This window comes from Eriocheir sinensis, chromosome 29 (assembly GCF_024679095.1).
Source record: "Eriocheir sinensis breed Jianghai 21 chromosome 29, ASM2467909v1, whole genome shotgun sequence".
NCBI lineage: Eukaryota > Metazoa > Arthropoda > Malacostraca > Decapoda > Varunidae > Eriocheir > Eriocheir sinensis.
The window spans coordinates 13,917,029-13,942,944 of NC_066537.1; the positions used below are offsets into that span (position 1 = coordinate 13,917,029).

General features: G+C 44.0%; 1 long non-coding RNA gene across 2 annotated transcripts in view; it reads right to left on the reverse strand.

Moving 5' to 3' along the window:
* Positions 1-272: 272 nt before the first annotated feature.
* Positions 273-25,916, reverse strand: part of LOC127005099 (uncharacterized) — a 114,911-nt gene continuing 89,267 nt past the window's right edge. Inside the window, exon 3 of one of the 2 annotated variants that reach the window (XR_007758284.1) lies at positions 273-405. This is a non-coding gene — a long non-coding RNA (uncharacterized LOC127005099). Of the gene's footprint in view, positions 406-11,508; positions 11,569-25,916 lie in introns of those variants that run through there. The other variant, XR_007758285.1, reaches the window with a different exon arrangement.

Consider the following 25,916-nt stretch of genomic DNA (forward strand, 5'->3'; position numbering starts at 1 on the left):
TATTAAAGTCACTTTCATCTGTGTGTGTGTGTGTGTGTGTGTGTGTAACGTGCAACAGGTGTTTGTGTTTCTATTTGTGTGTGTGTGTGTGTGTGTGTGTGTGTAATTTGTTTGCTTTGCACACACACACACACACACACACACACACACACACACACACACACAGAGAGAGAGAGAGAGAGAGAGAGAGAGAGAGAGAGAGAGAGAGAGAGAGAGAGAGAGAGAGAGAGAGAGAGAGAGAGAGAGAGTAATACCCTTTAAAAATCATTTAATAATCGTATAATAAAATGCCGACCGAGAGTAACGATCCCCATACAATAAAAAAAATACAAGAATAACAATAACAAGATCAGTACCAGAACCTTACCTTTCCTACTCGTAACACCTGCCCACCATGCATCTTACCTGCAAAGAGAGGAATGCATGTGTTAATTAACCTTTTACACCTGGAGGTTGGGGGCATGAGAGAGAGAGAGAGAGAGAGAGAGAGAGAGAGAGAGAGAGAGAGAGAGAGAGAGAGAGAGAGAGAGAGAGGTAAGGGCATATGGCAAGCCTGATGATAAACCACCACCACCTTTACCTCCACCTCTCCTCCTCCTCCCTTAAAACCCAAACGCACCGGTAATTTACACAAGTATTTGGCCAGGTAATTGAATAACAGTGAGGCTAATTAGCGTGTGAAAGACAGGTGAGGGAGTGACTAATGTCGGGAATGAAAGCGTGAATGGCTTGCAAATTTTTATTATCAATATTATCGTTGTCACCATTATTACTATGATCATTAATGGTATTAAAAAAAATAAAAAAAATAAAAATTCTGTTTCTATATATTTGAGATGTGACAGTTTTATCATATAAGATTTCCATTTCTAGATTGTTACTCTCTCTCTCTCTCTCTTCCAGCAGAGGTCAAAGAACACGAAAACGGAGGGGGAGGGAAGGGGAGGGATGACAGGGTGCTGCAGGATCAAGTGACAGAGAGAGAGAGAGAGAGAGAGAGAGAGAGAGAGAGAGAGAGAAAGAAAATATCAATACTTTCATTTTTAGGTACTACTACTACTACTATTACTACTACAACTACTACTATTACTACAACTACTACTACTATCACTACTACTACTACTACTACTTCTACTACTACTACTTCTACTACTACGACTACCACCACCATACTACTATAACTAAAACCAAACCTAAATCTACCTTTCTTTACATAATTCACCACCTATGCCATATCAACATATATACGATTTGCTAAGTATTGTTAACCATATACAATCGTGTGTGTGTGTGTGTGTGTGTGTGTGTGTGTGTGTGTGTCCAAGATAACTGGAAATTTTGTTGAGGGAAAAAGTATTGGTAAGGTACGTTAGGGAAGCAGGAGTAAATGGAGGGAAAACGAGGGAAGTAAAGAACTGTAGGGGAAGAGAAAGGGGAGGGAGGAAGGGAGGGAGAGGAGGGAGAGGGAGGAATTACACATTGGAATAGGAATAATAATAATGAGATTGGTATGTAGACACCTTTCATCTCTCTCTCTCTCTCTCTCTCTCTCTCTCTCTCTCTCTCTCTTTTAAGCGTGTCAATAGCACAACCTTTCCTCCACCTCTCCCTTTGCCGTTGTATAGAGGATAAGGGAGAGGGAGAGGAAGATAGGGAGAGGGGGAAACGGGAGAGAGAGGGAGGGGTATTTACTCCTCGTAAGTTGGTATTCAACCCTTCTTTTTCCCTACACTCCCTCTCACCCTCTGTTTCTCCCTCACCCTCTCTCCCTCCCTCCACCCACGCGTAGGATGAAAACAAGCCACACACACACACACACACACACACACACACACACACACACACACAGCCTAGACCTATATTAAAAACTACATGAATGGATGGATACTTACACAGCTCCAAACGTACACAGAAGAGCGTTAAGCCATGGAAAACGTACATAAGAGAGAGAGAGAGAGAGAGAGAGAGAGAGAGAGAGAGAGAGAGAGAGAGAGAGAGACGCCAGACTACCCTCTCCTCCACAACACTCGCCTTTTCTTACATCATCACCACCACCACCACCATCACCACCACCACCACCGTTGTAGCACAGCGCGAGCAAACACCTTCAACTCCCAGACCCACACACACAACACCCACACCCTCACCACCACCAACACAACGCACAACCAACACCAACACCACGCCACTGTGAAATATACTGAGGGTGGTTCAGACTGCAGCCGCCACCCTCACCACCACCACCACCCTGTCTATCCCACCCACCCATCCACCTACCTCCCCGGCCAGCAAGCCAGCCAAGAGGAGGAGGAGGAGGAGGCTGCAGTTCACCTTAATTTGTGTATCTTCCCTACTCTCCTTGATGGTGATGGTGGTGGAAGGGATAAGAGAAGGAAGGAAGGAAAGAAAGGTAAAGGCAAGGAAAGGAAAGGGAAGGGTGGGTAAATGGGTGAAGGTTCTGATGTTGTTGTTGTTGTTGTTGTTGGTGGTGGTGGTGGTGAGACACAAGGCAAGAAATAGGCGTGGAAATTAAATTGGTGGTGGTGATATATACTCGGGATTGTGGTGATAGTAGTAGTGTTGGTGGTGGTGATGGTGATGATGGTAGTAGTGGTGATGGTGGTGGTGGAGGTGAATCGACCGTTGCCCAGGACTAATGATCACCACCTCCACCCCCACCACCATCATCACTACCACCACCACCATTACCATCAACACCAATATTACAACTATCACTACCACCAAAATAGAGAGATGCAGGAGCAACATCCAACAGAGAGAGAGAGAGAGAGAGAAGCTGGTCACACTACCTCTATCTCTACAACAGGGAGGAAGAGGTTGCTTAGTCTCTCTCTCTCTCTCTCTCTCTCTCTCTCTGACTATTGAAATGAGGTCAAGGAGGAGGAATAAAAATGGAAGAAATCAAAAGAAAAAAAGGAGTATAAAATTAAGACAATATATAGAATTCGCCTTACATATATATGTATAAATAACGATAATCAAAACACACACACACACTCCTGCACTCGAGTCACGGGAAAGGGGAGGAGGAGGAGAAAGTGAAGAAGGAAGAAGAGGAGGAGGAGGAGGAAGCGGAAGAGGAAGGTGAGAGGAAGAGTAGAAAGAGGAGTATAAATAGAAGTAGTAGAAAAAATAGAAATAATGCTAAAAAGGTGAAGGCGAAAAGAAAGATAAAGAAAAGGAGGAGAGGGAGGAGGAGCGGCGTGCGGTAGTGTGAAGGAGCCTTGCAATGTGCAGGTTGCCAGCTAGCACCACACAAACACACACACACACACACACACACACACACACACACATCCCACGCCCCTCCTCCTCCTCTATACCCTTTATCCTTCCTCCTCCACCTCCTCCTCTATCTCCCATATCCCTCTCCTTCTCTTCCTCCTCCATCTCCCATATCCCTCCTCCTCCTCCTCCAATCTTTACACCATCTCCCTGTTGAGACTTAAGATTCATTCACTTATCTATTTATTCTATCTACTTCTACCTCCATCTTCCCTTACAGGACACGAGGGGGGAAGGGTAGAGGAGGGTGGGGAAGGGAGTCTCTTAGAAGGGCTGACTTTCCTAGGATACAAGAGGTCAAGTTTCGAGTCCCTAAAAGGTCAAAGTTGTCTGCCAAGGTCACTGACTGAGAGAGAGAGAGAGAGAGAGAGAGAGAGAGAGAGAGAGAGAGAGAGAGAGAGAGAGAGAGAGAGAGAGAGAGTTCTATGGTAGCTACGGAGGGAAAAGAGAGAGAGTGAGACAGAGAAGGAAGGATTCAGCGAGAGAACATTGATGCCAGCCTCTCCTCCTCCTCCTCCTCCTCCTCCTACTATTAATCTCCCAGGCCTCTCTTCCTTTCTCCTTTCCAACACACCAACACACTATTCCTCTTCATCCTTCTTTTTATATAATTATCTCACACTCTTCTCCTTTGTCCTTTCCTCTCCTTCCGCCTTCCAATATATCCTCTCACCTTTCCATCTCTTCCTCCTCCTCCTCCTCCTCCTCCTCCTCCTTCCCTGTTAATACAAAGACCAACCAACCACACACACACACACACACACACACACACACACACACACACACACACACACACACAGGTATCCGTCGCACCTGGAGACACGGAGGAACGTTGTTAATTAGTCTCCCTCCTCCCAGGTAAGGTGGTCACATACTTACCTGTGAGTATGTAAGGAGGAGGAGGAGGAGGAGGAGGAGGGAAAGGAAGAGGAAGAGGAAGAGAAGGAGGAGGAGGAGGAGGAGGAGGAGGAGGAGGAAGAGGGTTCTCTACCATAACGTATGCAGGTGTTTGATTACAGGTAGGTGTGTGTGTGTGTGTGTGTGTGTGTGTGTGTGTGTGTGTGTGTGTGTGTTATTTAATGGCTAATATATACAAATTATTGAGATTTAGTTGAAAGAAAAAAAATGAACATCAAGGGTCACAATAATGGCATAAGAGATGGAGGAGGAGGCGTAGGGGGCGGATAAGGAGGATGAGGAAGTAGGATTAAGTAAGAAGGATGGACGAGAAGGAGCAGAAAAAGGACAATAAGTAATGAAGTAGGGTAAAGGAAAAGGAAGGAAGAACAGGAATAAGCAGATATGAAGTGAAGTGGATGAGCTGAAGAACAGGAATAAGCAGATATGAAGTGAAGTGGATGAGCTGAAGAACAGAAATAAGCAGATATGAAGTGAAGTGGATGAGCCGAAGTACCATAAAAGAGCAAAATTAGGATTAATATTAGGATTAGACTCATGAGGAGGAGAAAGAATAAGGGGAGGAGAAGAGGAGGAGGAAGTAGGATTCAGGGCGAAGGATGAACGAAGAGGAGCAAGAAGAGGACTATAAATAATGGATTAGGGAAAAGAGATGGAGGAAAAGGAATAACCAAAAATAAAGTTAAGTGGATGAGAAGGAATAAAAGTGTACGATTAGGATTAGAATCAGAAGGAGGAGGAGGAGGAGGAGAAGGAGGAGGAGCCATTAGGAGGAAAGCCTTTGTGTTGTTGTGTTTCTGGAGTGCGAAAGTTGAGGAGTGGCAAAGAGGCGGAGGAAAAAGAGAGAGAGAGAGAGAGAGAGAGAGAGAGAGAGAGAGAGAGAGAGAGAGAGAGAGAGAGAGAGAGAGAGAGAGAGAGAGAGAGAGAGAGAGTCATGTAGGGCGAAAACGACATGGGTAAAGGGAAAAAAGTAAGGGTCTCTGGGGTAATAAAAGGCCAATCTGGGGTAAAAAATAAAGGTGTCAAGGGAATAATACTTTAGTTTGCCGATTAAAAGACTTTTTATGGATTGTGTTGTGAATATCCAATAATAACCATAACAACATCAGGAAAAGTAACAGCAGCATAAAAAAAAAAAAATAAAAAAATAAAAAAAAATCTCTCGTACATACACTATAAACCCTAACAGAAAAAGCATAATACCGTCACCTACTGCAAAACTTTCCCGGCTAATGTTAGTCACGATAATTTCCTAACACCACACTTAACTTTCTATGTCACACTAACACGCTAAGTATATCAATGGCATCAGAGTAAGGAAGTAAGTAAGTAAGTAAGGAAGGAAGGATGGAACGAACGAACGAAAGGAAGCCAGAGAAAGGATGGAGGGAAAGAAGGAACGAAGGAAGGACAGCCAAGTAAGTAAGGAAGGATGGAATGAAGGGTGATAGGGGTAAGGAGAGAGACGAAGGGTGGCAAAATCAGGAAGACAGGGGGGCAAGTGAAGAAAGCTAAGAGTGGCAGGGTAGGGAAAGAAATTTAAACCAGAGAATGGCCAGAGAATGCTAGGTTTAAGAACGAAAGAAGAGGATAAACCAAAGGAAATGGAAAGGAGGAAGGAAGATAGAAGTGGCAGGGGGAAGACTAAAAACAGGAGTGCCAGGGGAAACTAGAAGGGAGTAGGACATAAGAGTAGGAAAAGCAGGGTGGCAGAGGATGAAAACGGAATTAAAGGCAGCAGGGTTAACTAAGAAAGAAAGGAACAGCTGGGAAAGAAATAAGAAGTGACAGGGATAGGAGTAAGGAAGAGAGGTCAGAGGAGACATAGGAAAGAGTGGGAGAGGAAAACAGGGATAGCAGAGTAAGGAAGGAAAGAACGAAGAAAGGAACGGCAGGGAGAGAAATAAAGAGTGACAGGATTAAGTAAGAGTAAGGAAGACCAAAGGAGAAAAGGGATTGCAGGGAGGGTGAAAGGGGAAGGAAAATAATGATGGCAGAGTAAGGAAAGAAAGAAGAAAGGAATGGTAGGGTAAGAAATAGAGAATGATGGGGTAAGATTAAGGAAGAGAGGCAAGAAATTGTAGGGAGGTTGTAAGGGGAAGGGAAATAAGGATGGCAGGGCAAGGAGAGAAGGAAGGAAAGAAGAAAGGAAGAGTGGACGGCAGCGCGGTGTTGGTGAGAGAGAGAGAGAGAGAGAGAGAGAGAGAGAGAGAGAGAGAGAGAGAGAGAGAGAGAGAGAGAGAGAGAAGCAGCGAGACCGAGAGCGAGAGAAACAGCAACCGAGAACGAGAGAGAGCGAGAGAGAAGTGGAGGGAGGGGGAAGGAGGAAGGCAGTTGGGGTGCAAAGTTTAAGGTTGCGTGGTCAGGACTGGCAAGGATGTGAGTGCCTGGAGAGCTGCTCTGGGTGGGTGCCAGGCCTCGCTGCTGCCAGGGCTGAGTAACACTAATGCTGGAAGGCACCGAACGCCACAGTGCCAAGGGTGAAGGAGTGCCAGACGAGTGGTTCATGGTTTGTAAGATTAACTGAATGGAAGTATAGATGAAAGAACTGGTGCCAAGTATAAGTGTTAAATGGTTGGTAAGAATAGCTGAAAGTATAGAAGAAAGAACTAAATGGCAAAGAGAAGTGTTTAAGAGTGTTTCCATGGTTTGTAAGGTTAGCTGGATGAAAGTATAGATGAAAGAATTGGTGGCAAATATAAGTGTTAAATGGTTGGTAAGATTAGCTAGGTAGAAGTATAGATGATAGAACTAGAGCGCCAAAGACGAGTGATTCCAGGGTTTGCAAGTATAGATGAAAGAACTAGAGCGCCAAAGACGAGTGATTCCAGGGTTTGTAAGTATAGATGAAAGAACTGGAGCGCCAAAAACGAGTGAATCCAGGGTTTGCAAGTATAGATGAAAGAACTGGAGCGCCAAAGACGAGTGAATCCAGGGTTTGCAAGTATAGATGGAAGAACTGAAGCACCAAAAACGAGTGAATCCAGGGTTTGCAAGTATAGATGAAAGAACTGGAGCGCCAAAGACGAGGGATTCCAGGGTTTACAAGAGCAGATTGAAAGACGTATAGATGAAAGAACTGGAGTACCAAAGACGAGTGATGAATGGACGTATAGATGATGAATGATGATGGATGAATGGAAGTAGAGACGAAAGAAATTGATTGCCAAAGAGGGGTGGTTCCAGGACTTGTAAGATAAGCTAAATGGAAGTATAGATAAATATAAGACCTGGAGTGCCATAGATGAGTATTACGAATGGTTCCACAGTTTGTAATATTAGATGGTTGAAAGTTTAGATTAAAGAACAAGAGTGCCAAAGGCGTGTGTTTCGTGGCTTGGAAGGGTAAATTGATAGAAGTATGTAGGAAAAAAATTGAAGATATTGTAGGATACAGGAAAATAAAGAACAACAGAGAAAACTGAAAAGATCAGAAGTAAGAGCAGGACTTAAGGACACCAGAGACAGAGACACCAAAAAGAACAGAAGCATGAATCGAGGGCGGCAGAGAAGAAGGGAGAACTTGCAGAAATACAAATAGTCTAAAGTTTGTGAGTCAGTAACTGGTCATTGATGGGAGGTCAGAGAGAAAGTGGAAGACATACAAAATAAACGACAGAATGCTTAAAACTTGAGTGCCAAAGAGGTAAAGAATGTAAATACGAGTGATTCCATGGTTTGTTAGGTTCAGCAACTCAATGGAAGTACTGATGGAAGAAATGGAGAACTACACTTATTGGCATACAAATGAAACTGGAAAATATTTAAAACTAGAGTGCCAAAGGGGCCAAAAATGACATATACGAATGATTCAAAGGTTTGTAGGATTCAGAAACTAAGACTATAAAATATGGAGGAAAAGTACAGAACCCAACAAGAACGCAAATGAAACAAAAAATAGCTTAAATATAGAGTGCCAAATCTAGTCTTTCAATAACCCTACAAGATTAAAAAGTTATACAGTGTTGATTAATGGAGTTAGAGATTCAATTAGCAGGAGTGAAAGATCAGTACGTTAGTAAAGCTTTAAGAAGAAAACGAGCTGAAACAAAAAAATAGTTAAAAAGTAAAAATAACTGAAAAAACAACAACGATAAATAACATAAACAGGTGAAAGTCAAGAATGGTTATCAGGGAGAACATGAAGATAAATTAAAGGCAAGAGAGGTAGAGAGAGGAGGAAATAAAGGAGATGGTGGAAGGTTGGGGCGAGGAAACAAAGAAAGGCAGGAAGGGAAGAGACGGAGAGAAAGGAAGCTTGGAGGTGCCAGAGGAAGAGGAGGCAGGCGAGGAGGGAGAGGAGGAGGAGGAGGAGGAGGAGGGTTTAGGATGCCAGCAGGAGGATTCAAGGGGAAAGAGGAGGCAGAACAAAGGGTGGCAATGGTAAGGAGTGCTGAGGAGGAAGAGGAGGAGGAGGAGGAGGTGGAAGAGGAGGAGGACTCATGGGGTGCCTAAGGGTTAAAGGGGTGCCAGTAAGGATGCCAAATTTAGAAGAACAAGAACAAGATGAAGAAGCAGAAGAAAGAAGAAAAAAGAAAGAACGAAAGAAAGAAAATGGACCATGAGGACAAAAGGCACAACAAAAGAAAATGTCTCAATAGGTAAAGAAGTGACTGGAGGAAGAGGAGACGAGGTGCTAAGACCTACTGAAGGACGATCCTGGGTACGAACTTGAGGAAGGCGCAGAGAGTTAGGGAATGAAAGAAAGAGAGGAAGAACTTAAGGAAGGCGCAGAGAGAGATAGGGAATGAAAGATAGAGAGAGGAAGAACTTGAGGAAGGCACAGACAGAGTTAAGAAATGAAAGATAGAGAGAGGAAGAACTTGAGGAAGGCACAGACAGAGTTAAGAAATGAAAGATAGAGAGAGGAAGAACTTGAGGAAGGCGCAGGGAGAATTAGGGAATGAACGATCGAGACAGGAAGAACTTTAGGAAGGCGCAGAGTTAAGGAATGAAAGATAGAGAGAGGAAAAACTTGACGAAGGCACAGACAGAGTTAAGAAATGAAAAATAGAGAGAGGAAGAACTTGAGGAAGGCGCAGAATTAAGGAATGAAAGATAGAGAGAGGAAAAACTTGACGAAGGCACAGACAGAGTTAAGATATGAAAGATCGAGACATGAAGAACTTGAGGAAGGCACAGACAGAGTTAAGATATGAAAGATCGAGACATGAAGAACTTGAGGAAGGCACAGAAAGAGTTAGGGAATGAAAGATCGAGACAGAAAGAACTTGAGGAAGGCACAGAAAGAGTTAGTGAATGAAAGATCGAGACAGGAAGAACTTGAGGAAGGCGCAGGAGTCAGGGAATGAAAGATCGAGAGAAGAACAACTTGAGAAAGACACAACAAAGAGAAGAGGAATGAGAGATAGAGAGAAGGAACAGCAGGAAAATTTGAGAACAGCAGAGAAAATGTAGAACTCGAAGAACACAAGGCAGTAGGAGAAGCAGAAAAAACAGACACATAAGCAATAGGACTTCAATGTTTTAGAGAATGGGAGGAGCAGGAACAGGAGAAGGAGCAGGGGGATAAGCAGAAAGACTTAAAGGGAAGAAGAGATAACAACAGAAATAGAAGCAGCAGCAGCAAGTCTTAAAGATAGCAGGGACGGATAGCAGGGACAAAGGAGGACGTTCAGGAATAAGAGGGAAAACGCAGGAGTGGGAATAGGACTCTGGGAATGAAGTAAAGAAGAAGGAACAGAAGGGAGAGGAGAAGGAGCAAGCGTGAAGGACAAAGAGAAGAAGACAGCAGGAAGAGAAGCACTTGAGGGGAGTAGAGATAAGGACAGGAGCAGCAGAAATAGAGGAGGACATGGGGTAAGAATAAAGGAAAAGGAGGAATGAGAGGAAAGCAGAAGGACGTGATACGAACAGGGACAAAGAAAGAAAAGGGGGAGAGCTTCAAGGATACGGCAGGAGGAGAAAGAGCAGAAGGAAGAGAACCAGGAGGAGGAACAGTAGGAGAAGCAGCAGCAGCAGGACTTAAAGGCAGTAGAAGGAAGCAGGAGTACGAGGAACTTAACTTGAGAACAACAGGGACAAAAGAATGAGTAGGAGGAAGTGGAGGAGGACTTTAAAGGATATCGTAAGGGAAGAAAGAGAAGGAGCAGGCGCAGAAGCAGTAGGAGAAGCAGGACTAGTGGCAAACAAGGAGGTGGAGGAAGTGGACTTGAGAGCAGCAGAAACAAAAAAAGGAGTTAAGGAAGCACTTCAAGGATACAGAAGGAGAGAGAACGAACAGAAGAAAGAACAGGAGAACTTGAAGGAGACGTACACAGAAGGAGAGGCAGCAGGGAAGGACTCTAGGGCGGCAGGCAAGCAGAACGGCAAAAGGAAGAGGAGGAGGAGGACTTCGAGCATACATAAAAAAAAAAGCAGAAGAAAACACAGAACTTGAGACACAGAAAGAAGAACCAGCAGAAGGAGAGGCAGCAGGGAAGGACTCTAGGGCGGCAGGCAAGCAGAACGGCAAAAGGAAAAGGAGGAAGAGGAGGACGACTTCAAGCATACATAAAAAGAAAAGGCAGAAGAAAAAACAGAACTTGAGACACAGAAAGAAGGACCAACAGAAGGAGAGGCAGCAGGGAAGGACTCTAGGGCGGCAGGCAAGCAGGACGGCAGGCAGACAGGCAAACAGGGGGTGGAGGAGGCGGAGGGAGAGCACGCAGGCGACGGCCACGACCTCAGACACAGCCATCGATCCCGCCGAGGCAGCAGGTCTTGCGCTCAGCCTGGGACACCTCGCTGGGAGGCGCGTGACGTCACGGAACCTCAGCTGACCCCTCTCTCTCTCTCTCTCTCTCTCTCTCTGGGGATGTCTCCGTTTCTCTCTTCGTCCTCCTCTCATCTCCTCTTCATCGTCCCTTCCTTCCTCACTTAATTTCGTCTTCTCCCCTCGCTTCCTCCTCCTTCTTCCCCTCCGTCAGTCTCTCCGTCTCTCCCCTCTCTGGTTGCTTGGTTTCTCTCTCGGTGGCTGTGTGTCTGTCTGGGTGGTTGGCTGGATCGGTCTGGATCTTGCTCTCTTTCTGCTCTCGTACTCTTCCTTTCACTTCTCTTATCCCCCAAACCATTCCACCCCCTCTCTCTCTCGCCACCCAGGTGTTAGGTAGTGACAGAACATCATTAATCTAGGTTACCTGTTTGTTGTGAAATTGTACCTTTGTTTTGTTTGTTCCACTCCTCTCTCTCTCTCTCTCTCTCTCTCTCTCTCTCATCCCACACTTAAATGCCTTACTTATATTTTTAGAATCTTTCTTTGCATCTCTCTCTCTCTCTCTGTAACACTCACCGACGTTTCTTTCTCCTCTCTCTTTAACTCTATTTCTCCGCCTTTCTGCTTACCTGAAAAGAGAAGAAAAGAAAAATTAATAATCAACACTAAGGAAAATAAAACAAAATAAATAAAACAAATAAACAAGAAAACAACATACGTAAAAGCGAAGGTAAATGAACATGAAAAACTAAGAATGTGATGGGAAACGAAAGTGAAGAATATAAAAATCAATAAACAGGAAGATTAGAAAGTGATAAAAAAATGAAAACAGGTGACGAATTGGGTTACGTTGCTCAGGTGTTCCAGGTGAAATGAGTGAGCAGGTGAGTTTAGTGGCCAGGTGGGGCTAATGGACAGGTGATGTGCATGGATCATCTCAGGTGTACCGAGGTGTTGATTAGAAAAGTGTGTGAAGATGGAAAAGTGGTGGAATGCCAACCTCTCTCTCTCTCTCTCTCTCTCTCTCTCATTAAATATCAATAAGGACATCGATACACCTTGTCCTATATCACACACACACACACACACACACACACACACACACACACACAGAGAGAGAGAGAGAGAGAGAGAGAGAGAGAGAGAGAGAGAGAGAGAGAGAGAGAGAGAGAGAGAGAGAGAGAGAGAGAGAGAGAGAGAGAGAGAGAGGAAATAAGATGAGAGGAAGGGAGAGGAAGGAAAGCAAAATAAAAAGGAATATGGAAGGGAAGAAATAGGGGAATGGAAGTGAGGAAGAAAATATGAGGGAGCGGGAGGGAATTTACTTCCTGCCATATGGGTACACGAGAGAGAGAGAGAGAGAGAGAGAGAGAGAGAGAGAGAGAGAGAGAGAGAGAGAGAGAGAGAGAGAGAGAGAGAGAGAGAGAGTAAAGATAGTGATTCTGCGTTTATAAAAGCCTTAAATGATGATCTCTTACACACACACACACACACACACACACACACACACACACACAACCTCTGTCCTATATCTCACATTTCCTTTCTCTCACACTCATCTCAACAATCATATTTACGAGAGAGAGAGAGAGAGAGAGAGAGAGAGAGAGAGAGAGAGAGAGAGAGAGAGAGAGAGAGAGAGAGAGAGAGAGAGAGAGAGAGAGAGAGAGAGAGAGAGAGAGAGAGAGAGAGAGAGAGAGAGAGAGAGAGAGAGAGAGAGAGAGAGAGAGAGAGAGAGAGAGAGAGAGAGAGAGAGAGAGAGAGAGAGGACACACAGACAGACAAAGAGAAAAAAAAACAGGCCCCAGAAGAGGACGCAGACAAACAGGAAGAGTTTTTAAAAAGGACACAGACACAAAAGAGGGAGGGAGAAAGAGAGGAAGAAAGATAGAACACACAGACACACACACACAGAAAAAGACAGAAAGAAAGGAACAGCTAGAAAGAGGACACACACACACACACACACACACACACACACACACACACACACACACACACACAGAGAAACAGCGACAGAAAGCGAAATAAAAAGACGGGACGGAACGAGAAAAAGGACACACACACACACACACACACACACAAAGGGCAAAGGAGTGGACAGGAGCGACCCTTTCCCTTGATGATGACTTATGTGTTGGCAGGCCTTTGACAAGCCGGCTCTTAATATATATAGGAGAGCCAAGGCTGACTGACTGGCTGACTGGCTGGATGGCTGACTGGCTGACCATTGAGGGAAGAAAGGTGGAGATGAGTGTGAGTGTGTGTGTGTGTGTGCCTGTTTGTGTGTGTGTGTGTGTGTGTGTGTGTGTGTGTGTGTGTGTGTGTGTGTGAAGGGGAATGGTGTGTTTTAAAGTGTGCTTGTTTTTTTCTAATGTTTTCTAATGCTTTTCTTGTTTTCCTTTTTCCTTAACTTTTTTTTTTTTTACGTTTCTGTTTGTGAAGAATATATGTATGCATGTAAGTAAGTAGGTAGGTAGACATACTTACACACATACAAACACACAACACAAAACCAACATACTTATCTACCTTCCTACCTACCTAACCTTTCTTTCTACCTACCAATCTACCATTCTACCTTTCATATCCTCCCTTCCTGTCTCTCCCTCCCTCCCTCCCTCCGTCCCTCCTTACAAACAAACCAAACAACTTCAACTTCTTCTTCCTCCACTTTTGCCTCCCGTCCCTCTCTTTCCTTCACTTTCCCTTCCCTTCAAGACTGGATGTTGCTTGCTTCTTTTTCTGTTTCAAAAGGTAACTCACCGACTCTTCAGGTTATGGTGGTGGTGGTGGGTCCAGTTTGGTTTTGGTGTTGGGGGGGGTGGGGAGGGAGAGGGTGGGAGAGGTTGTGCAAGGCTGAGGGAGAGGAAAGGAAGAGGAGGGAGAAAGAGGGGGGAGGTTAAGTTGTTTTGTGTGTGTGTGTGTGTGTGTGTGTGTGTGTGTGTGTGTGTGTGAAGCTATGCAGTTCTTTGCCACTATCATCACTATCACCATCATCATCATCATCATCATATATAGGAATTTGGATAAAGCAGTAAAAAATGATGATGATGATGATGATGATGATGAAGATGGCAAACTAGGAAATAGGAAAGAAGAAAAAGAAATAGGAGAGAGAGAGAGAGAGAGAGAGAGAGAGAGAGAGAGAGAGAGAGAGAGAGAGAGAGAGAGAGAGAGAGAGCAAACCAGGTGAGAGTGAGAGGGAGATTGGAAGAGGGAGGAGAGGAGATGCAGGGAGGAAAAACAAGAATTACGAGATGGAGAAGACTGAAGAGAATCCGGAATGGAGGGAAGGAGGGAGGAAGGGAGGGAGGGAAAACTGAGGGAAGGAGGTAAGATAAAGGGGAAACGGTAGGATGGGTGGAGGGAAGGAGGAAAGGAGGGAAGTGAAATATTGGGTAGTGTGGTGGAGGAGGAGGAGGAGGAGGAGGTGGAGGAAGGTTGGAGGAAGAGGAAGCTTGGAGGTGGAGGAAGGTTGGAGGAAGAGGAAGCTTGGAGGAGGAGGAGGACGGAGAGGTAAGGAGAGCAACAACTTTAGAGGAGGAGGAAGAAGAAATGAAGGTGGATGAAGAGGAGGAAAAAGGGAGGTAAGAAAAAAAAAAAAAGACGAGGGAGAGGAAGTGGAGGAGGATGAGGACGATGAGGGCGAAGAAGGGGAGGAAGATGCAACAACAACAAAACAACAACAACAGGTGGTGGTGATGATGGTGGTGATGATGGAGGTGGCAGTGAAGGTGGAGGAGTATCAACAACTAGAGGAGGAGGAGGAGGAGGAGGGGGGGGGGGGGGGGCCGCCGTCAGACAAGACATTACTACGGATAAAAGGACCTGATGTTTTTCTAATAACGGTCACTCTACTCCTCCTCCTCCTCCTCCTCCTCCTCCATCTCCTCCTCCTTCCCCACCCATCGCTCAGTAAACTTCCCCACCACACCCAATAGGCACAAGACACCCCCCACACCCCTCCAGAACCCCACAGAAACCCCAATAACGTCCCAAACCTCACCGAACGTAACCGTGCAATGAGGGATGGGAGGCGGGAGAAGGGACGGCAGGAAAGGGTTGAGGGCGCGGATGAACCAAGTATTATGGGAAGAAACGGAGCCTAGTGGAGGGTTTGGGAGGTGGAGGAGGGGTGCAGAGGGAGGGAGGGAGGGGTGGTGAAGGGTCTTCTGGCCTGCCCTACACACCACCACCACCATCACCCCACCGGTCCTATTCACGTGCATTCTTTGTACTGAAGATGCAAGGGGAAGAAAGCTAGGCAGTGGTCAGTCCAACCTCTCCCTCTCCCTCCCCCCCCCTTAGTGGACGCTGGTCACAGTAACGGTGAGAACTAGGCTGGGCCCTTCTTCATCTCCTCCTCCTTCTCTTCCTACTCCTACCGGTCTCGTCCTCCTAGTCCCTTGCACCAACCTTGCACACACACACACACACACACACACACACACCGTTCTCTTCCTTCCCATCCCTTCCCTTTCCTTTCCTACCCTTCCCCCCCTCATCCCTTGCCTAACCTAACCCACACCACCCACGGAGTACGTACAGGAGCACACGGGTCAAGTGCACACACACACACACACACACACACACACGGTTCCCTATTTTGCTATCTTTCTTGCTTCTTTCATTCTACTTCCCATATTTTTTTTCTCGTCTCTCCTCGTCCTGTATATGTGTGTGTGTGTGTGTGTGTGTGTCCCACCACTGCCCACCACCAACCAGCCAGCCTTCCTTTCACCCCTTTCCTTGCCCTAAATCATTATTACTATGGCATTTTATTTTTTTTCCCTTTCGTACGCCCGTCCTCTCTTAATCCCGCGGCTGCCTCTTCCTACATCTCCTATTTCTCTACTCCTTCCTTTTCCTCTTCCTTTTCCTTCCATCTGCCATCTTTTCCACTTTCCTTTCTCTTTCCTCTTTTTATTCCTTGATTTCCTCTTTTTCTTTCATATCCTCTTTCAGATTTTAAGTTAATTCATAATAAACAAACATATACTCTCTCTCTCTCTCTCTCTCTGTTTGTATGGAGGCACGTAGGGAGGGAGGGAGGCAAGGGAGAGGAGGTAGGGAGGTAGGGGCGGGAGGGCAACCATAGGATACAGATGTCAATGGTTTTTATATAAATGGATCTTGCTTGCAGTTCCTTCGACAGGTTGGTACTCGAGGGGACACAGAGGCACTGAGGACTCTCTCTCTCTCTCTCTCTCTCTCTCTCTCTCTCTCCTGTCTTTTTGAATTTTGGGCAAAGAAATAGTATGATGTGGTTATTGAGAGAGAGAGAGAGAGAGAGAGAGAGAGAGAGAGAGAGAGAGAGAGAGAGAGAGAGAGAGAGAGAGAGAGAGAGAGATGAAAACCTTTGGGTACAATATGACTTTTTCCGTCTCACTCTCAATTCCTTCACTTTCCTTCTTCCTTCCCTCCCTTCGGTGTCTGTGTGTCGTGTTTGTTGACAGGCCTACAAGAAGCAAGTGGTGATGTTGATGTTAGTGGTGACGGTGGTGACGATGGTGATGATCTTAGCAGTGACAGAACCGGTAGCTACCCACACATTGACATACACACACACACACACACACACACACACACACACACACACACACCACACACACGAAAATCAAAAGCAGTAAGATCTTTTCTGATTCTTAGAAAAAATAAATAAAACAAATAATGATAATATAATTAAAATAATAATAGCAATAATAATAACAACAATAACAACATGAACTAAGTAAAAATAAGATATATGTTATTTATGTTTCGTATATTACTGATATCCACAATTCATAATAATGTTACCTTGATATTTAAAAGCTTCAGCCTCTACAGCAGCAGCAGTACCAGCAGTTATACAAATTAGCAATAAAATAAATAGTGGTTGTAGTAGCAATATCATTATCATTATTAGTAATAGTAGTAGTAGTTGTAATAGTAGTAGTAGTAGTAGCAGTAGTAATAATAGTGCAACTATTAAATATAATAAAAATAACTAGCAACAAGTTACATATTTTTTTGAATAAATTAAGAATATATAAAATAACTGAACAAACTTTCACTCAGAAAAAAAGAAACGTGGAAAGAACACAACAAACCGAAAACGATATCAAAGTAACAAAAAACTCGTCAGGAAAGTACAAACTAATGATAATACACCAGGCAAGAAAATAACAAAATGAACAGAAAACATTATCTGGTAGCTATAAATATAATAGGAAAACATAGATGTAAAGTAAAAATAAAACAGAGGATATGATGCATACAACCTCTAATTTATTTTTTCCCACTCACGTCGTCAAAGTTATTTAGAGAGCAGAATCTGAAGGCTTTTAGGACAGCCTGATCAGCTTACATATAACAAATAAAGAATAAGAAAAAAAAAAGGAAAAAATTTATAAGAATATATAAACTACTAACAAAATCTCGACAGCTCAATCAGGGAAAAAAATTAAATAGCAAACAAGGAAATAAGGGTAAAGGAGAATAAAAGAAAGGGTAATAGAATTTAGAACAAACTATTTTTACTTTCTTTTTATGAATTAGTTTTAAATATAATTCAAACGGATGTGGCAGAGGTATTAAATGTATGAAAGGAATGCAACAGGTCTCTCTCTCTCTCTCTCTCTCTCTCTCTCTCTCTCTCTCTCTCTCTCTCTCTTACTCTGGTTTAACACAATATACCTGACTAACACCATCTCTCTACTAATACAAATACTACTACTAATAATAATACTAATAATACTACTACTAATAATAATAATATAACCTCTATCACCACTATTATCATTACTATCATCATCAAAGTCACTAACAATATTATACGCTAACCTATAAGTGGATTTCTGAAGGCAAAGAGAGAAAGGGAATAAAAGAAAGGAAAAGGAAAGTAAATCAATAAGGTGGAAAATTAGGAATGGAAAGTTACAGAAAAAAAGAAAAGGGAGGCGAAGAAGAAAGGAGAGTGATGTGATAGGAGGAAAGGGAAGAAAGGAATGAGTGAGGAAGAGGAAGGGAAGGGAAGGGTAGGGAAGGGATGGGAAGGGAAGGGAAGATGAAGGGAAGGGAAAGGGAAGGATGGGTAACGATGGGAAGAAGGGAAAGAATTTGATATATGGAAGGGAAATGGGAAAGTGTGTGTGTGTGTGTGTGTGTGTGTGTGTGTGTGTAACTGCGTGAGATGATACAGGTGTGTGTGTTTATGTATACGTGAGTGTGTGTGTGTGTGTGTGTGTGTGTGTGTGTGTGTGTGTAAGATCTATGCCTACGTTACATCCTCTCCCAATAAAACACACACACACACACACACAGCTGATTCATAACAATATAATAAATAACCTTAAAAGCAACACTTGGCACCCCTTGCAAGATAGGGTTGCCGACGCTCAACTGAAAGAGAGCAAGGGAGAGAGAGAGAGAGAGAGAGAGAGAGAGAGAGAGAGAGAGAGAGAGGACCATGGAGAAAAGAGAAGAGGGAGGGAGAAGGGGCAGGGGTAAAGAGGAGGAGGAGGAGATGGTTTCAACGTGTAATTTCTTGGTATAAATACAACAGGAGAGAGAGAGAGAGAGAGAGAGAGAGAGAGAGAGAGAGAGAGAGAGAGTCACCTTGCAGTCGTGACCAGAAGAGGGAGGCTGGTCTCTCTCTCTCTCTCTCTCTCTCTCTCTCTCTTAATTGCAGTGCGAGCTGTGCAGAAAAAGAGAATGTATTTTTTTCTCCTTAAAATTTACGTGTCCGTCTGTCTTTCTGTCCACCTGCCAGCCTGCCTCTGTCTGTCCGTCCGTCTGTCTGTCTGTTGCTGACACAAGTTTTCAAGGTCATATGGCAATCTGCTGTCTGTCAGGCTGTTAATGTGTTCGTCTGTCGGTTGGTCTGTATCCGTCTGTTTGTCCCTCCCTGTCTATCTGTTTTGGTCTCTCTCTCTCTCTCTCTCTCTCTCTCTCTCTCTCTCTCTCTCTCTCTCTGTCAGATCGCTGTAGTCTAAACAGTTACGGCCAGTATCTGAGAGAGAGAGAGAGAGAGAGAGAGAGAGAGAGAGGTCTTGCCAGCGACGCCTTCATGTTTGTTGCTCTCTCTCTCTCTCTCTCTCCGTGTTTGCCTGTCTGTTCATGTTTGTTTGCCCGTCTATCCGTCTGTCTGTCCCAGCTGGTTCTCTCTCTCTCTCTCTCTCTCTCTCTCTCTCTCTCTCTCTCTCTCAAGGTAAGTCAATGATGAGAGAAATTCGCGAGTTATTTTACTTTTCATCAGTGAGAAAGTAATTAGTATACTGTGATTCTCTCTCTCTCTCTCTCTCTCTCTCTCTCTCTCTCTCTCTCTCTCTCTCTCCCATAAGCCTCCGACCACTCCCTCTCCTCCCTCCTCAGGCCACTCCTTCCTTCCTCTCTTTCCTCCCTCCCTCCCTTCCTCCTCCCTTAATGCTCTTCCTTCCTTCCTCCTTTCCATCCTCTCTTCCTATTTCTCCATTACTCCATTTTTTTTTACTCTCTCTCTCTCTCTCTCTCTCCTCCTCCTATTTCTCCTTCCACCCTTTATCTCCATTTCTTACGTACATTTTCCTCCTCCTCCTCCTTTTCCTTCATTCCAGCTCTCAATCTTTCATCTCTTCCTCCAATACCTCTTCCTCCTTCTCCTCCTCTTCCATGTTCTTCCTATCCTCTATCTTTCATCTCTCTTCCTTTCATTCATTTTCCTCCTGCTCCTCCTCCTCCTCCTCCTCCTCGAAGTTCTACATTTATCCTTCATCACTTCTCCTCCTCCTCTTCTATGTTCCTCCTATCCTCTCCAACCTTTCATCTCTTCCTTTCATTCATTTTCCTCCTACTGCTCCTCCTCCTCCTCTTAATCCTAATCCTCATCCATCCCTAATACCACTCTTCTTTATCCCTCTCCTCTCCTCCTCCTCCTCCTCCTCCCCATCCCTCTCTCTCTCTCTCTCTCTCTCTCTCTCTCTCTCTCTCTCTCTCTCTCTCTCTCTCGCTGACAATTCATTAATAAGGAACGATGGTGATGAAGGAACTAATTATTATTATTATTATTATTATTATCAGCAGCAGCAGCCGCATTGTTATTGTTGTGCTAAAGGGTTGTGAAGCTGTGAAAGAGGAAGAAGATAAGGAAGAGAACGAAGTGGAGGAGGAAGAAGAGGAAGAATGAGAGGAGGAGGAGAAATGAATGTAGGAAGAAGAAAGGGTGAAGAGTAGGAAGAGGAAGAAGAGGAAGAATAAAACTAAAAGGAAAAGAAGTATATGAAGAAAACGATAAGAGGAAAAAAAAGAAAGAGTTGATAAGGCAAACGAGGACAAGAAGGAGGAGGAGGAGGAGGAGGAGGAGGAGCGGAAGTATAGGAGAATAGAGGACAGAGTATTGACCGGGGAGGGAAAGGGGAAAATATCGAGAGAGAGAGAGAGAGAGAGAGAGAGAGAGAGAGAGAGAGAGAGAGAGAGAGAGAGAGAGAGAGAGAGAAACGCCTCCATTCACTCCAAGAATCACCAATGCTTCTTAATGGAGGAGGAGGAGAAGGAAGGAGGAGGAGGAAAGTGAGAGAAAAGGGGGGAGAGGGTACAAGCAGAGAGATAATTGGCCCAAAGTGTGCTAAGGAGGCCTGGGATTGGATGGGAGGGGGGGAGAAAATAACCAATGGGAGGCCTACCTTACCCTACCCTAGCCCTCCCTTCCCTACCCTCCCCCCTTACCATACTTTCCTTTTCCCTCCCTCTGTGCCTGCCTTTGCCTCCTTGCCTTCAACCTCCTGTCCACCAACCTACCTGCCTATGTACCTACCTGCCTGCTTTCTGGTTAATTAGTTTTGCTCCTTACCTTAGAAAATATTAAAGGTAAGGTGAAATAATAATGAGTAATAATAATAAAAGTGTGAGTTAGTATTTAGTGATAATGAAGGAAGAAATTAAGTGAACGAAGAATGACAATAATGGAAAAGGAAAATGCCTGCCGTCTTAAATTAGGCCTATTGTTATTATTATTATTATTATTATTATTATTATTGACGTATGACTAACACATTGATTTTCATTCTCCTCTTTATATACTTCTTTCTTTTTCTTTCCTCTTCCTTCCTCCTCTTTCCTCTTCCGATGCTGCCATATTCCTTACTTTGTTCTCCCTCTTCTCTTTTTTCCTTACTCTTTCTTCTCTCTCCCACTCCTCTTTTTCCCTCTTCTAATAATGGTATATTTCTTTTTTTGTTCTTCGTCCTTTCTTCTATTCTTTTTCTTCCTCCTCCCACTCTTCTTTCTCTTTCTTCCTCTTCCTTTTCCTCTCTCTGACCCAGTTCGATAATGTCACCTTCCTTCTTCCTCCTCTTTTCTTTCCTCTTACTTCCTCCTCCCGTTCCTCTTTCCTCTCTCTTCCTTCCTCTTCTCTTACGTCTCTCACCCACTCCGATAATGGCCTCTCTCTCTTTCTTTCCTCTCCTTTCTCCCTTCTTTACTCTTTCTACCTCCTTCCATTTCTCTTTTCCCTCTTTCTCCCTTTTCCCCCTTCTCTTATCTCTGTCACTCACTTCGATAATGTCCTCTCTTCCCTCCATTTCTTCCTCTATCTCCTCTCTTCCTTATCTCTTTCCTCTCCCTCCTCTTTATCTCCCCTTCTTCGATAACGCCTACATCTACCTCAACAACCCCTCTCCCTTCCCTTTCAATCCCTCCCTATCTCCCCTCTCTTCCCCTTAAGAGGAGAGCGAGAGGAAGGTAGGAAAGACAGGTGTGTGTGTGTGTGTGTGTGTGTGTGTGTGTGTGTGTGTGTGTTCATCTTTAAACAGTCCAGCTGGAAACTTAAAAAAGCCCTCCCCTTCCCCTTCCCTTCCCCCTTCCCCATACTACTTTTTTTCAACCCTCCTCCTCCTTCCCCTTCAACCCTCTTCCTCCCCATTATCCACTCCTCCCTCCTCCCCCTTCCTCCACGATTCTTTCCCCTCCTCTTTTCTCCTCCACCTCCTCTTCCGATCCCTTCCCCCCCTTTAAGCCTCCTCCCCACCCTACACTTCCCCTCAGTCTTCCTCCTCCTCCTCTTCTCCCCTCCCCCCATTACCTCCGGGCTCTTTCCCCCACTCCCCTTTTTCTACCAGTCGATCCCTCCGTGGTGAGAGAGAGAGAGAGAGAGAGAGAGAGAGAGAGAGAGAGAGAGAGAGAGAGAGAGAGAGAGTGAGATGGTATGAGGGTTTTTTGCATTAATATTTACCTTCATTTGCATTATTCTCTATCTAATGACAAATAAGAAAAAAAAAATAGATGCAGGTAGTCAATCACACACACACACACACACACACACACACACACACACACACACACACACACACACACATGTAAAATTAAGTTGTGCGAATATCAAATAAAAAAGAAATAAAAAGAAGAATAAAGAAGAGTCCAAAAGAACCGACTGACAGAGAGAGAGAGAGAGAGAGAGAGAGAGAGAGAGAGAGAGAGAGAGAGAGAGAGAGAGAGAGAGAGAGAGAGATTAAAGGCAAAATATGATAATAATAAAAGCACTGAGGACCTATTCCATGAGAGAGAGAGAGAGAGAGAGAGAGAGAGAGAGAGAGAGAGAGAGAGAGATCGGCTTCCATGCTTTCTGTAGCGGAGGCGCGTCCTTGAGAGAGAGAGAGAGAGAGAGAGAGAGAGAGAGAGAGAGAGAGAGAGAGAGAGAGAGAGAGAGAGAGAGAGAGAGAGAGAGAGAGAGAGAGAGAGAGAGAGAGAGAGAGAGAGAGAATCAGAATTAAGGAGTTAGAGTAAAATGAAGAGGAGGAGGAGGGGGAGGAGGAGGAGGAGGGGGGGGGGAGTAGGAGTAGGAGGAGGAGGAGTGAGAAGGTGGGTGGGGAAGATGGGAGGAGGAAGGAGAGGGAGAGTGAGAGAAGAGGTCGAAGGGAAGGGAGGAGGAGGAGGAGGAGGAGGAGGCTGGGGAAGAGAGAGAGAGAGAGAGAGAGAGAGAGAGAGAGAGAGAGAGAGAGAGAGAGAGAGAGAGAGAGAGGAGCGAAGGGCAATCTCGAACATAGACGAAAATGTTCTGGACTTGGAACACGAGCGGCAAGGCAGAAACACCCTTACGACGCCCTTCCTTAAGACCCAGACCCCCTTGCGGCCCCTCACGCCCCGCCCACGCCACGGAAAAACCACCCTTACACACTCCTACCTAAGGGTGAAAATTAGATGAACCGTAACAGAGGCAGCGCAAGAGAAACAGGGGCTCAGGGCATACTAAACCTAACGTAAAGGGGACATAGAGACGAAAAGGGAGTGGGAGAGGTGGAAGGGGCGGGAGTTAAGGAGAAATGAGTCTTATGGCCTGGCGCAGTAAGGGTGAAGGTGGCTTGGCGTTCCTTTTGAGCCCGGGCGATGCAACCACATTATAGAAGACGGGGGACAAGAACGGCGTATCCCACAGAGGGCCGAGGGAAAGGAGTTTGAGCCTTAGGTAGTGGCGCAGGAAGGGTGTTTATGAGGGGAGGGGAAGGGGAGACTTCCGCCCCCCCTCCCCTCTGGCTCGGAAGGAGGAGTGGGGAGAGGGGGGTGAAGGAGGGAGGGGGGGAGGAGAGAAAAAAAAAAGTTGTCTAGCATTGGGAGAACTTCTATGTTTGGGGGGTCGATGACTTTGGAACTCTCTCTCTCTCTCTCTCTCTCTCTCTCTCTCTCTCTCTCTCGGTGATATTCAAATCTGCCCGCCACCACCTCCGCCACCTCTTCCTCCTCCTCCTCCTCCTCCAACACCATCACCACCACTATCTCCTCCTCCACCTCCGCCACCTCCACCACCTCTTCCTCCTCCTCCTCCTCCTCCAACACCATCACCACCACTATCTCCTCCTCCACCTCCGCCACCTCCACCACCACTTCCTCCTCCTCCTCCTCCTCCTCTTCCTCCTCCTTCTTCTTCTTCCTCCCACTCCTCCATTACTATCACTCCTTCCACACTACCTCCAGCATCACTACCTCCTCCTCCTCCTCCTCTATTACTACTACAGCTATCTTCCTCCTCCTCCTCCTCCTCTTCCTCCTCCTCCATATTATTATCATTATTATTTTTTACCTTCCTCCTTTTCCCTCTTCCCATAATAAACACCATCACCACCACTACTATAATATTCTCTCTCTCTCTCTCTCTCTCTCTCTCTCTCTCTCTCTCTCTCTCTCACCTTATCTTTACCCCTTCCTCACGACCTCTATTTTTGTCACCTCCTCCTCCTCCTACACCTTCCCTTCTTTAGCATTATATTCTCCCCACCCCTTTCTCTCTCTGTACCCCAGTCTTCCTTAGAATGGGAAGGGAAAAAAGACAAGGAAATAAACAAAGGAAGGAAGAAAGGAAGAAAGGAAGATAAAAAAAAAATGAAGCAAAAGAGAATCAGAGGAAAGTGAGGGAGAGGGAGAAGAAAGAAAGGAGGAAGACACAAGGACAAAGAGAGACACAGAGGGGCCAAAAGAAGAGGTCAAAGAACGAGACACGAACAGAATAAAGACAATAAAGAGGAGGGGCAAACAAACGGGAGAGAGGAAAAATTGAGACGACGAGGCAACAAAGACGGTCCGCGAGAAACCGAAAGCGAGGCGAAGGAAAACTAGAAGGGAAAAGATAAGAAAGGAAAACAATGAAAGGAAAAATATAATTGCCACCTTCCTTTTGAACTTTCCTGTGAAAATACTATCCAAAATAACTGACAATAATAATAATAATAATAATAATAATAATAACAATAATAATAACAAATGGTAAAGTCATTCGATGGAATATTAAACTTAAATAGAATGTGGAAATCTATTTACATGTATCTGTGTGAAGTATTCAACATATAATAATGTAATAATAACAATAACAATAGTATCACCTATGAATATATTTTTAAATTATAAAATTTCCTATATAGTGTTCAAAATTAATCAGTCAATCTATTTAGCGATCAGTCAGTTTAGCAGTATGGAAGGAATTACTAAAGACTGATAACAAACAAACACTGACATGCAAAATACTAAAAATAAAATGAAAATCCAATCCCGAATCAGTGACAGTATTTTTTGTCCTAATCTCCATTTTCGTTCCCTTTTAGAATCGAAACCTTAAACGTAATTGGATACTTTCCCTGGTACTTTTTTCTTTAAAGCTGATCTGACACAACATTTCTGAACTTTGTATCTAGATTAGAAATTTCCTTTTTTCTAATTTTTACTTCCCTTTGAAAAAAACTGACTATATGAACCTTTTTTTTTTACGTCGTCTGTATAAATGCTCTGATTCTGTAATTTTTTCTCTCATATCTCCGTTGTAGAATGTAATCCTTTAACTTTTACTTTTGCTGGTACATTCTCAACATAATTAACTCATCTGATACAAAAACGTTTATATCTTTTCTTCTGATATATGATTTTTTTTTCCCCTTTTCTCCCCTTCTTAAAAATCGAGGCATCTTTTATAATTGGATCCTTTTTTCTTCAGTTACTTTTTTCTTTATAACTACCTAATCTAACAACATTTTTCATCTTTATTTTCTGAAGTTGAAAATTAAAACCTTTTCTTAATGGATCCTTTTAATTTCAATGTCACATTTTTTTCTTTTTATCACTGATCTACTACAATGTTTTTTTCTCTTACTTTCTCATGTCTAGTTTTGATTTTTCTTTATTTTTGTTTGAAGTGGTTTTTTTCTTTATTTTTCTCTGATGTTTTGTCTAAAGTTTTGATTTTTTTTGTTTTTGTTTTTGTTTCAGTGACATTTTTTTTCACTATTTTCTGATGCGTCTAGTTTTGTTTTGTTTTCTTTGTTTTTGGTTTGTGGTACTAACTTTTTTTTTTTCAGAGGTTTAGTCAAAAGTATCGATTTTTGTTTGTTTATATTTTTGGTATAAGTGGTTATGTTTTTTTATACTTTTTATTTCTGATGCGTGTCCAGCTTTGATTTTATTTTTTGTTTTCGATTTAAGGCACTATTCTGTTTCTTCTATTTTCTTTGTCTTTTTTTTTTTTTTTTTGTTCAGGTGA